Below are 13,035 nucleotides of genomic sequence, written 5' to 3' on the forward strand. Positions count from 1 at the left end.
TTCAGAATAATCAACATTTTTTATTTGATTAAACCCTGCTGCAACCAGTCGCGCTTTGTAAATTTTGTTATTATTGTCATTTTTAATTGTATACACCCATTTACTTTTTATTATTTTTTCCTTTTTAGGCCTCTCAATTAATTCAAAAACCTTATGTTTCTCCATCGAAAGAAGTTCGTTTTCCATTGCGGTTTTCCACTCGGAATATTTATTACTATTTATCGCCTGGTCATAATTTTGTGGAATAGATGATCCTTTCAAGGCTAAGTTCGCGTTTGCGGATATTTTATTTTTAATTCTTTCAGAACGTCTTAATGCAGGAGTATTTTGATTATTTTCATTTTGTGAATCAGCACTTTCTTGAGAAGATTTATGAGAAAAAAAATGTTCACTGCTTGATTCAGTTGGAGGGTAGTTTTGGGTTTCAGTTTCGATTTACGGTTGAGATTTATTAAACTGGGTCAAATCCTCAATGTTCCATATGCTACATTCATTTTTGTTTGTCAGAAATTTACTTCCCCTTAATGATTCGTTAAATTTAACAGATCGCTCTTCAATTACAATATTTTTATCAACATCATATATTCTATACGCGCGCCTTTCTCTAGAATAACCGACGAAAATCCCACGTTTTCCCGGAACATCAAATTTATTTGGGAATTGTTTAGGTATATGAAAATAAACGACGCATCCAAATACTTTTAAGTAGTTAAGTTTCGGTTCTTTTCCTGTCCATATTTCAATCGGAAGATTCTGTTTATTTTTACGTGGTGTTAGATTAGAAATGTGAGAGCTAAAATTTATCGCTTCAGCCCAGAATTTTAATGATAATTCACTTTCATATAATAATGTCCTAGCCCTTTCTACTAATACTCTTATGGCTCGCTCAGCACGTCCATTTGACGAAGGATTATACGGTACTGTTTTTTCATGTATGATCCCGTATTTTTCTAGAAAACTATCAATCTCGTTATTGACAAATTCTAGACCATTATCTGTTCTAAATCTTTTGATTTTCTTATTCATTAAATTTTCATATCTTTCTTTAAACATACAAAACATTTCAAATACTTCATTTTTATGTTTCAAAAAATAAGAAAAGTACATCCCAGAAAAATCATCCACTAGTACTAAAAAATATTTTGAATTTCCTAATGAATCACAATTTATAGGGCCTGCAAGGTCCGCATGAATTAACTCTAATACAGAATTACTTTGTGCAATATTAACTGATGGATGACTCTTATGAGTTACTTTACTTATATCACAAGATTCACAATGATAATTTTCAAAATCTTTAAAATTTATGCCAATAACATTTTGCATTTTAACCATGTATTGTGAATTTAAATGACATAGTCTTTTATGCCAAATATTATAAGTATCCAGATTACTTACTTCATTACATTCTAACTCAGAATTATTTACATCATTATAATCAAAAAATTTAGGTGAAATGTTATTACACGGTTCCATTAAAATTTCAAAACGATTGTTTACTTTTACAGCTTTTTAAACACTGCGATTATCATTAGTTAAAATCAAAATATTATTACCCTTAGATTCTATTTTATAACCTTTATCAATTAATTTAGATACTGAAATTAAATTGTTTCGTAAGTCTGGTACATATATTACATCGTATATTGTTAGATTTTTACTGCAATTATCAACTGTTGTTGTAGCTTTTACAATACCGATTCCTTTAGGAATTAAATTTGACTTCTTACCTGCTAATTGTATTATCCCATTAACATGATTTAAGTTTTCAAAAAAGTTTAAATCTTTTACCATGTGTGAAGTAGCACCAGAATCCAAAATGAAAACAGTTTTGTTTTTACCGGTAGCCCTAGAATTTATTTGGTGTTGTTCTTGTTCTGCGGTAAGTGCAAAATTTTCACTAGAATGTTTATCTTGATTTTCAAATGCACAATGAGCGTTATTGTTTTTGATTTTGTTCATGCCCGATTTATAGTTCGAAAATGTTCTTTTTTCTTGAGATGTTTGGTTTTGATTTCCCTCGTTCTTGTTTCGGAAATAGCAGTCTTTAGCTAGGTGATTCGTTTCATGGCAGATGAAACATTTCTTCCTGCTTCTATTTTCATTTTTATGTTTTACTCCGAATGCTTCTGTTCGTCTGGGAATATAATTTCTTAATTTTGATACGGTATTTTCTTCTTCTCGCAGAATTTCTAAAATTTCATCCATTTGTTTTTCGCGTTGGGTTTTCAAGATCTCTCTTATTTTTGCAAATTTTCCTCTTAATCCTCTAACAGTATAATAAACAAGTTCTCGTTCAGAAATTTGCAGTCCAAGTGATGAACATTTCGTTTGAAGTCTTCGTGATCTTGCAATATAGTCTGACACATTTTCATTTTCTTTCATTTCAAGATTTTTTATTTCGTTACTTGCATCGATTTTTCGATCTTCTGTTTTACCAGTAAATGTGCTTTGAATTTTTTCCCATAGAATTTTTGCGTTAGTTTCGTTTGCGAACTGAAGACTTTGGTCATCAGAAAGCGATAGTTGTATGTATGCAACTGCGTCATCATTGTTTAATGTCCATTGTTCCCGCAACTTTGGATCAACTTCTTCAGTTAGCACATTAGCAATTTTCTTAAGTGTCAGCAAAGCCTTGACTTTAATACTCCACTGGTAAAAATTCTCACTGTTCAGCAGTGGGATACTCGGCAGATCCCTGTTCATTTTGATTTTGGAATCTAAACGATGTAAATCACGGCGAAACTAAGTGAAACTTTTTACTGCGTCATAATTTTCAAAACCACGCTCTGCTACCAACTGTAGTCCGTGGATCGAGATTCAGACAGAATGAAAAGTTTATTAACAAAAAGCAAACAAACACATACAAATTTAAAAAGAACGCCATCTGGCGGTATAAAAAGAAAAAGACTTCGTAGCTATCCTTCCCAGGGAATGATAACATATTACATTTTAAAAATTGGATTTTTCGGCGACCTTAATCTATAACAATACTGAAATTCATGACTTTCCTTGATTTCTCACGACTTTCCAGGTGCACGGGTATTTTTAGCACTTATTATTTCTTTAGTGCTTTAAATCTTGTTAGAAGTTTTACAACCTCATTAGCAACATCCAAATGATTTCTTATTATTATTTAGATGACATCCAAATGATTTCTCACTTTTATTATTTATTCTTCTTCTTAATTTTTTTCTTATTATTAGCACTTATTATTTATTTAGTGCTTTAAATCTTGTTAGAAGTTTTACAACATCATTAGCAACATCCAAATGATTTCTTATTATTTAGATGACATCCAAATGATTTCTTACTATTGATTTCTTACAACATCCAAATGATTTCTTACTATTATTATTTATTCTTCTTATTATTATTAGCACTTATTATTTATTTAGTGCTTTAAATCTTGTTAGAAGTTTTACAACCTCATCAGCAACATCCAAATGATTTCTTATTTAACTTTTCACAAGACAAAATGATAAAAACATTCTATAAATATAGAAAGAAACACATTTTAGAATTGAATTTGTAAATTTTTTATTGTCATAAAAAAGAAATTGGTTTTTGCAAAATTTTATTATACAAAAGATAAAACTATTTTTCTGATAAGGGCATTTCTTTATTAATTTTTAAAATTTGATGGACATACTTACAATGTCTTTTTTTATTCAATATCTTAGAAACATTTTTACAAAGTGTCTCAAACATAACAAAATAAAACTATAAACAAAACAAAATTTTAAAAATTTACAGTACTTTATTGTCAAAATTACTTAGGAAATATATGACCAGGGACCCGGAACATTCCGGAGCTGTGTTTTCCTTGGAGCAGGAGCTCTACATTTTCCCATGTTCTAGGGCTTTTTAGCATTTTTAACAATACTCCTTTTTCTTCTTTTTTTCAATCTTTTAAATTTCTAAGGTTCAGGTGCGATTGTGAGCCCAAGTCGAAATTCCGGGAAATTTCTTGAGTTTAAAAAAAAAAAAACAGTTTAAATTGAAAAATTAGAAACAAATTTAAACAAGGTTTTTGCCTTTTTCTCAATATTTCTTAGTTTACTTAAAATATGTTTAAAATTTTACACATACCTATGATGCCTGGAGAAGTAATTATAATTTACAAATATGTCTTTCTTTCTTGAGTTTTATGATTATAACAACTATTTACTGATAAAAAATGAATATTAATCATGAATATAAGCTTATAAAGTATCTGGCTCTCCCTTACAAACAAATAAAATAAACTGTGTTTTTAAGTTCCACCTTTGAAAATTTGATTTCCGGAAACTTCTGTGATCAATGATTTTTTGAAACGTCTGGACCACCGATCTCCGGAAACTTCCGGATTCTGTTAGCAAAAATTCCGGAAATCTGGATTTTTTCCGGAGCGCAATCAGCCCTGAATGTTTAAAATAAAATAAAAAATTGAGCTTTAAATTTCTGAAAGATTAAACAAATACAGATAATTTGCATTTGGCTGGTATATTTTATTTAATTTTGTTTTAAATTGGATTATGCAGTATTTATTTCCATTTTAATATCCAATAATTATGACATATTATTCATAATATTGTCTAAAATTTATTTTTACTTTAAAAATAAAATACTATGTTTCTTTCAATAATAAATAATAGTAGTAATAATTTTAAATTAAAATCTGAAACTCTATAAAGTGTACACAATAGCAAAATTGCTGTAGAACTATGAATTGTTGTAGAACTTATGATCTGAAAGCTGAGCGTCAACAATTTTTTGGCGCTAGGTCCCTTGACATGACATTAACAATACTGTCTTTGCTTTGCTTGTCCAGAGCAGATGTAATACACCTGTTTCAGGGTGCGTAGCCAAATTTTTCAACAAAAAATAAGCACCTTTTAAGCACTTTTCAAGCTCTCAAAAAGTATCTTTGAGCACTTTAAAAAATATCATAATTAGGAAATGTGGGCAAATTTTGACAATTGTAGGTTTTAACCCGTTGGATAAAGGATGTTAACCTGAAGGATGTAATACACCTGTTTCAGGATGCGTAGCCAAATTTTTCAACAAAAAATAAGCACCTTTTAAGCACTTTTCAAGCTCTCAAAAAGTATCTTTGAGCACTTTAAAAAATATCATAATTAGGAAATGTGGGCAAATTTTGACAAAAGTTTTAACCGTCATATCAAAAAAAAAACTCACAATTTTGGCCTGAGGATAAATATCAGTTATTATAAATATGAAGTAATTTTAAATTAACATATATGTAAAATTACAAGCGTTCCATTATTTATGTTCTTGAATTATTTTAACATAAAATTCCTCTTTATTTTGAAAATTACCATCAAAATCCAAAATTTTGGTTTAAAAAATATAAATAAATTATTAATAAATATTAATTTTAATAAGTAATAATAAATTATATTAAATAATTATAAATAAAACTGTTTCAAATTGAAATTTATCTAATCCCTTAATTTGTTTAACTATTGAAAATAAAAATACAATAGCGATTCGTGGCGAAAATAAACATGTAAAAGAAAAGAAAAAAAAATCTCATTTTGGAAAAGGGAAAAGCACTTTTTAAAAACACCTAATTAAAAAAGCACCTTAAAGGCCTTTTAAAAAACAAAAATCGAAAAAAAGCACTTTTTAAAAACGCTACAAACCCTGTGCTTCCAAATGGAAGCATCACTCATGTATTAATATTTCCAGAGATAAATCACTCATTTATATTAATATTTCCAGTGATGTTATTAATATTAACAATGATGAATCAATCATTTATATTAATATTTCCAGTGAAGTTATTAATATTAACAATGATAAATCACACATTTATTTTAATATTTCCAGTGATGTTATTAACATTAACAATGATAAATCACTCATTTATATTAATATTTCCAGTGAAGTTATTAATATTAACAATGATACATCACTCATTTATATTAATATTTCCAATGAAGTTATTAACAATGATAAATCACTCATTTATATTAATATTTCCAGTGAAGTTATTAATATGATAAATCACTCATTTATATTAATATTTCCAGTGAAGTTATTAATATGATAAATCACTCATTTATATTAATATTTCCAGTGAAGTTATTAATATTAACAATGATACATCACTCATTTATATTAATATTTCCAGTGAAGTTATTAACAATGATAAATCACTCATTTATATTAATATTTCCAGTGAAGTTATTAATATGATAAATCACTCATTTATATTAATATTTCCAGTGAAGTTATTAATATGATAAATCACTCATTTATATTAATATTTCCAATGAAGTTACTAACAATGATAAATCACTCATTTATATTAATATTTCCAGTGATGTGTCCTAAAAATGCCAAGAAATAAGCTAATCCTTCATAAGTCAAACTACTCAACATGAAGGGATGAGAATGACAATACAAAAGTCTATTATCTTGAATAAAATTTTGTAAATGCAACAGATTCCTCAATCGCACACTGTCAGACGTTTTGTCGATTTTGTTTAGAACCGTACAATAAGGACGTTTAAATTCCTCCAGCAACTTCAACATATCTTCACTGCTTTCTTCAAGTCCAACTTTACCATCAACAATTAAAAATATCTTCACCAAGTTCCGACTGCTTTGGAAAAATGGAAAAACTATATCTTCGAACCACCGTGGTTGCCTTTCGCCGTACCCGGGCATGTCGACAAGACGGAGTTTAGACCCGACTTGGAAAAAATTAATTGACTTCGTATGGCCAGGTTTCTTCGATGTTTTGACGCGTATATCTGGAACATTTTGCAATATTGCTTTGATTAACGATGATTTTCCAGCATTACTGGGACCTATCAAAGCAACTTCAGGTAAATTGGGATTGGGAAATTTTTCAAAGTCAATAGTTTTGGAAATCAAGCTTATTTCGTGCTCACTTTTAGGTGAAAATAGGTCCTCCGCAGCAAGCAGAGACTTGAAGCCTGGAGAAAACAAATTCACATCTTTAAAAATAGGAACTTCCACGTAACTTTGCAACGTTAAGCAAGGGTTATTGTACTTGAAATGAAGGGTTTGTTCTGTGTGATATAATTTTGGCTTGAAGTTTGCGACAGAATTTATTCCTTTCATTTTAAAGTTAAAATTTAACTTAATGCATTTAATTGACATTATCACATTCATTCCTGATATTCAATAAAAGGCCATCGTTTAAATAGAAAGTAAATTGGAAATGACATAAAAGAAAACTACAAAATGATGCTAGGAACAATGGTTATTTACAAAATAGCGTGTGAATTGTAACATGTGTCAGGATAAAACCTTATATCCTATTTATTTTGGTGTATCGTATTTGTTTACTTTTCGCGACCAATTTTGAGATGCTGAAGTTTCTGGCTCCCTACTTCTGTCCTGCTCTAGACCAACTATGTATCGTATTTCAGTATAAATTTAGTCCCGCAGTCAAGCATCACTGGCTGCGATCAGTGTGCGGGTGGAACCGACGGTGGGCGGTATTGGTCCTCGTTAAACTGTTCTACCATAAAGTGCTCGACTTTGCATGCAGGTTGTCGGGTTCCCGAAGCGGGGGAGCCATCACCTCTGCAGAAAATCAAAATTGTGATGGTATATCTTCGGATCATCCAATGGGATATTTCCCAGACCGTCGCCAATAACCCATTGTGCAGCAAGTAGCAAAAACACGTGAACAAGAAATGCTAGCCCAGAAGATTTCAAAACGCAATGTGTTGTGAGTCAAATAGCGTCAGAACACACTAAAAACAGAAACGCGGAAGTTGCAGTCCTTCCTTAGGTTGTGGAAAACACAATCCATTATCTAATAAGGCTTGCTTGAATATTGTTTTGTTGCATTTGTAAACTATAGCTTGTCTAAAGTAACAACTCCCCTAACAATTCGTCTGGAACAGTGGCGGTGACTATGGTTACGAGGTATAACTATTTCAAGTAGAGGTGTGGGGTCATTGTTTAATACTGGCTTTGGCTCGGGTTGGCGAAGGAAAGGGAATAATTTTTTTGGGTCTATTATGTTAGCCCTAGAGTGAAGAGAAGCTACCTTACCTGAAATGCGCTATTCCTTTCCATAACAGCAGTCGACCTCCGACTTTGTGGCCGGGGGGTTCTTACAGTAGACAAACTATACAAATATTGACCATGTAAAGGTAAGTACATAGACTCCAGGAGATATAATTTGGCGTAAGACTTCCGGGTTACTACTTGTAATTAATTTTTACGTCCAAGTTTGACCGAGGAGATAGGGGGGGAAGCACATTTTATAAATGAAGGATAAGACCGACTAAAAAAAAGCTTTTAATGAGAGATAAAAAAAATTACAGATAAACAATTTCTTTTATTAATTCTATTTTAAAACAATTCGAACCATGAATTTAAAATTGTAAGTTCGAATTTTTCGATTGCTGTTTTGTGAGGTTCAGTTCATTTTGACAATTGGTGAATAATAATTCGGTGAATACTATATACATGGCTGCCAACATAGATAGGTAAAATTCCAGTAAATTATATAAATCTCATAAGTGTTGCATAACGTACTAAATATTTTACACACGGGGAACGATAGGGATTTTTTTAGTCATCGAAATAGAAAAACTGCAATATTTTCCAGTTATGATTGACATTAAACATACGTAAATGTTATGTATTATGTTTACTCATAATTTCGAATATTAATAGGCATTTGATTCATAAAATATAGTAAAAAAGATTTTTTAAAAATTTATTTAAAAAGTGAGATTTGAATAAAAATAAACTGATAATCATAGAACAAAACTCATTATTAATACTTACTTCAATATTCAAGCAAGCAAGTAATAATCTGTGCAAAAATTCTACTTCAATAGTGATTTTTTTTTGTGGAAACTTTCTCAATTAGACTTTTCTAAAACGTAGAAAAACCAGGAGAAACTGGAAAATCCAGTAGAGTTGGCAGTTATGTATATATATGTGTGTGAATATACATAGCTGCCAACATGATCCCCCCCCCCCCACTCTTGAGATACTTGTGTTTAAAATATGAGTTTTTTCAATTTAAATTTCAACGAAGCAACTAATAAGCAAAACCCAAAAAAGTAACAGTGTTATTTTACAGAAAAATAGGCAAACACTTTATTTATGCAGTGATATTAATTTTCCTTAGAATCATAACCAGTCAGAATTTATATATTACAGGAACTTATGAAGGGTAAAATTAAGCATAAACTTAAATCACAATAAAACTGTGACATATGAGCAATTCTACAAATAAACGTCATTTAGGCGGCAAAAAAAAAATTCGGGGGGGGGGGGGGGGGGGCACACTATTTCTCCATGAATTTTTTACATAAATATAATATTGTTATAATGTCTCTCTAAAATGTATTTATAGAGATTTCATACTATAAGATGATATTTTAGAATAAAAAACAAAAAAATTTAATCAAAGTTCGTAAATTGAAAAAATCGGGAAAAATTTAAAATTGGTATTTTGTCATTTAAAGTATGTAAAAAAGAAAAAATTTCATGTTCAATACTTTTTCTTGCTTTTTTAGGGTAAGTGGTAGGGTGTAAAAAAGAAGAAATTTCATGTAGAAATAGAGTGCCCCCCCCCCTCCCAAATTTTTTTTAAAATTTTTGTTTGGCTGCCTAATTTGCGTTTATTTGTAGCATTGCTTATATGAGCAATTCTACAAATAAACGCCAATTTTTATACTAAAATATAATCTTATAGTATGAAATATCTATAAATACATTTTAGAGAGACATTATAATAATATTATATGTAAAAATCGTTTTATCTGAATAAATGGCTCAGATTTATCTAAGTATGTCACAAAGAAAAAATTTCATGTTCACGATTTTTTTTCTTGCCTTTTTAGGGTGTAAAAAAGAAGAAAATTCATGTAGAAATAATGTGCACCCCCCCCCAAAAAAAAATTATATATTTTTGACCTCCTAATTGGCGTTTATTTGTAGAATTGCTCATATGTATATGTTGTCTCCGGATCATCCTCAGGGATGTTTCCCAGACCGTAGCCCATTGTGCAGCTCTAATGCGACTTAAATCTAAGTACTAAATCCTTGAATATTAAGCCTTATTTCCTCGTAAACATAAACTTTTTTAGGAAGTTTGTTATTGTTTACATTTATTCTAAATCCGAAAAGGACGATAACGCAGAGAAAATTCATTACTGACCCTGATTTTGTAACTGAGAATATCCAGGCCCCGATTATCACCTAGGCCCAATATGCATGGGCCCACAATTTCTGAGGGGCCTCAAAAATCTGTAAAAAGTCTAATGAAAGGTGGGCTAGCTTTGTGTTGGTTTAAGTATTACATAAACACATATTTAGGCTAATCAGTGACTTTTAGCAAAAATCACCGATTTCAATTTTTGTGGCCACCAAACTATTTTTATTTTGACATAACATTGTTTCATATTTTGCTTTAATTTATAAATACGTAAATTTTATCTTAGAAAAATAATCTTCAATTGTCTGTTTTCAAAATTTCTTAGAACGTTTCTCTTGAACCATGTAGTTCGATAGATTCTTTTTCATTGTTAGGACTACTCTTCAGTAATTTAATTTTTAAAATATTTTGTAAGGAAAATTTAGTGGGCCTTGGGCTTGAATTTGTCTTGAGAATATCGTTTGCATAGCATGTTTCAAGTAAAGCACTCTAGGCACATTTTTTAATTTTACAGCTAGCAAGTATTAATTATTATTTTACTTTTAAAATTAACCTCACCCATGAATTTCTATCTAGCCTTGATGACATAGAAAGAAATACAAGACACATAATAATAATAAAGAAACTTTATTTGTACAAGGAATAAATAATATTTATAAACAAATAATAAATTTGATTGCAACGTTCAATACTTTATAAATACAAAATGAACTTTCAACATTTCTAAAACTTAATTTCATTTTTATAGTAAGCTAGGAATCTTTACATAGGAAATGTTTCTTATTGTCTACTGTTAATATATAAAACAGACATATTAGACCAACTTTGTTTTTATTCATTCTATCATAAAAGGTCTCTACTGACTAAATTAATTAGTGGAATTTATAATATCTACAGAATACAATTTTGAAACAAACCAGTCACAGAATATGATACAAGCATTATAATTTTTTATCGCACAGTCAAACTCGTTTTAAGGAGTAAAACAATTTGATTATTAAACCTGAGTGAACTGAAATTGTCAGTAATAAAAGTTATTTTAATGTTCCAAAAGAGGAACTAGGAGAGGTGCCCAAATCGATTACTCTTTATTTACACTGTTTGGAACAACCTTAGAATTTGTTTAAACCTGGACAACTGCTCAACATACAGCATGGATTGGATGAAATACATAACATCTATTGCGTCTAGAAAAGTTTGCAATAACTTGGCGTACCCCTTTTTTTGCTATCTCTCTCTCTCATTTGGTGGAGGTTTAATTATTCAACATTTAAGTTAGATTTTGTGTCTTTACAAGTATTTCGTCAGGGACATGCATGGAGATACTTCATCATCGTTGTCAAGAACAGCCCTGGGCAGGCCTTGTCGGGGTTGACACAGAAAAAAAAATTAACAAAACAGTTGCTTTTAGTAGCCTAAAGCATGAAAGTAGTTGCCGAAAACTATGAAAATACTCCTTAAAATCCTTCTCTCAAGTAGTGTGACACAATTTCCCTCCAGTTTCCTTCATTGTCCAGCGCATGTCAAGACTAAATATGCACTGTTTCTAAATGTCCCCAAATTTTTATATTTTACGTTATAAGGGTTGTTGAACAGCCGACCCAGTTTTAAGGGTATACGACCACTAATGTTCAACTCCGTAGCCTTGTCATTTTGAAATCTATCCGGAAGACAAGGGAACTCCTGGATCAAGTATTGGGAGAAATTTGCCTTCGTGGAGGACTTTATGATGGAACTAACCCACATTTGTGTTACACGGAGGGGAAGAACTACGAGAACCTCCCACAGTTAGACTGACGGCAAGGGGACTCTAACCCATGATCCGTCTATCACTGAGGATATTTCACACCAGCATTGTGTTCGGTGCAAGCCGGATGCGGAATTCGAACCCGGTTCGCAGCATGATTTTGAAGGTCAATACAGATGAAATAGGGTGCGAGAGCGTTCACAAAATCAGCCACATATTCTTTGAGCCAGATGAACGTTACTTTTGTCAATTTAAAAGAATGAAGTTAGTAGCAGTTAACTCATCATGAAGACGTTAATTGAAAAGGAGCACCTGATCACTCTAGAATGTCATGACATGATGAACAGGTTCATTCATGTTAGCGATCATCTTAGTAAGCTGGCCCAATCCATTATAAGAAAAGCACAACTACTAAATAATAAAAAAATACTCTGTTCTTCATGAATTTTTTTTAAGGCAGACTCAATTCTTTGTGTGGTTAAGCCTACATATTTCAAGACATTCTTATTTTAACTATTTTAGCCACTAAAACTTTCAATGCTAACATTTCAGCAAAAAATATTTCGAATTTTTAGTTAGATGCTTTGGGTAAAATATAAAATACTTAATATTTACATAGGTGCCAACATTTAAAGGAAAAAATCCAGTGGATTTTACGAAATAATATAAATTTCACGCTAATTGTTGCATAATGTACTAAGTATTTCACACTGAGAAATTTTAGGGATTTTTATAGTCATCAGAATAGAAAAAACTGCTCTATTTTCCAGTTATGATTGACATTAAACACACTTGAAACGTTATGTATTATGTTTACTCATAATTTCAAATATTAATAGGCATTTAATTTGTCAAGTACAGTTAAAAGATTTTTTTAAAATTAATTTAAAAAAAGGATTTTTGAATAAAAATAAACTGAACATTTTAGAACAAAAAAAGTTTTGAACTGATTTCTATAAATGAAGTTCGCTTCATTATGCTTTAGTAATACTTATTCAAATATTCAAGCTATCAGGCAATAAACTGTACAAAAATTCTATTTCAATCGGGATTTTTTTCAGGAAATTACTCAATTTTAGGAAATTTACTATAATGTACAAAAACCAAAAGTATTGAAATT

General features: G+C 30.4%; 1 pseudogene; it reads right to left on the reverse strand.

Annotated features, from left to right (window-relative positions):
• Positions 1 to 6,303: 6,303 nt before the first annotated feature.
• On the reverse strand, positions 6,304 to 7,098 carry LOC147806609 (GTP-binding protein 8 pseudogene; annotated as a pseudogene).
• Positions 7,099 to 13,035: the final 5,937 nt, after the last annotated feature.

This window comes from Parasteatoda tepidariorum, chromosome 8 (assembly GCF_982258835.1).
Source record: "Parasteatoda tepidariorum strain Cologne lab strain chromosome 8, Ptep-v5.0, whole genome shotgun sequence".
Classification (NCBI taxonomy): Eukaryota; Metazoa; Arthropoda; class Arachnida; order Araneae; family Theridiidae; genus Parasteatoda; species Parasteatoda tepidariorum.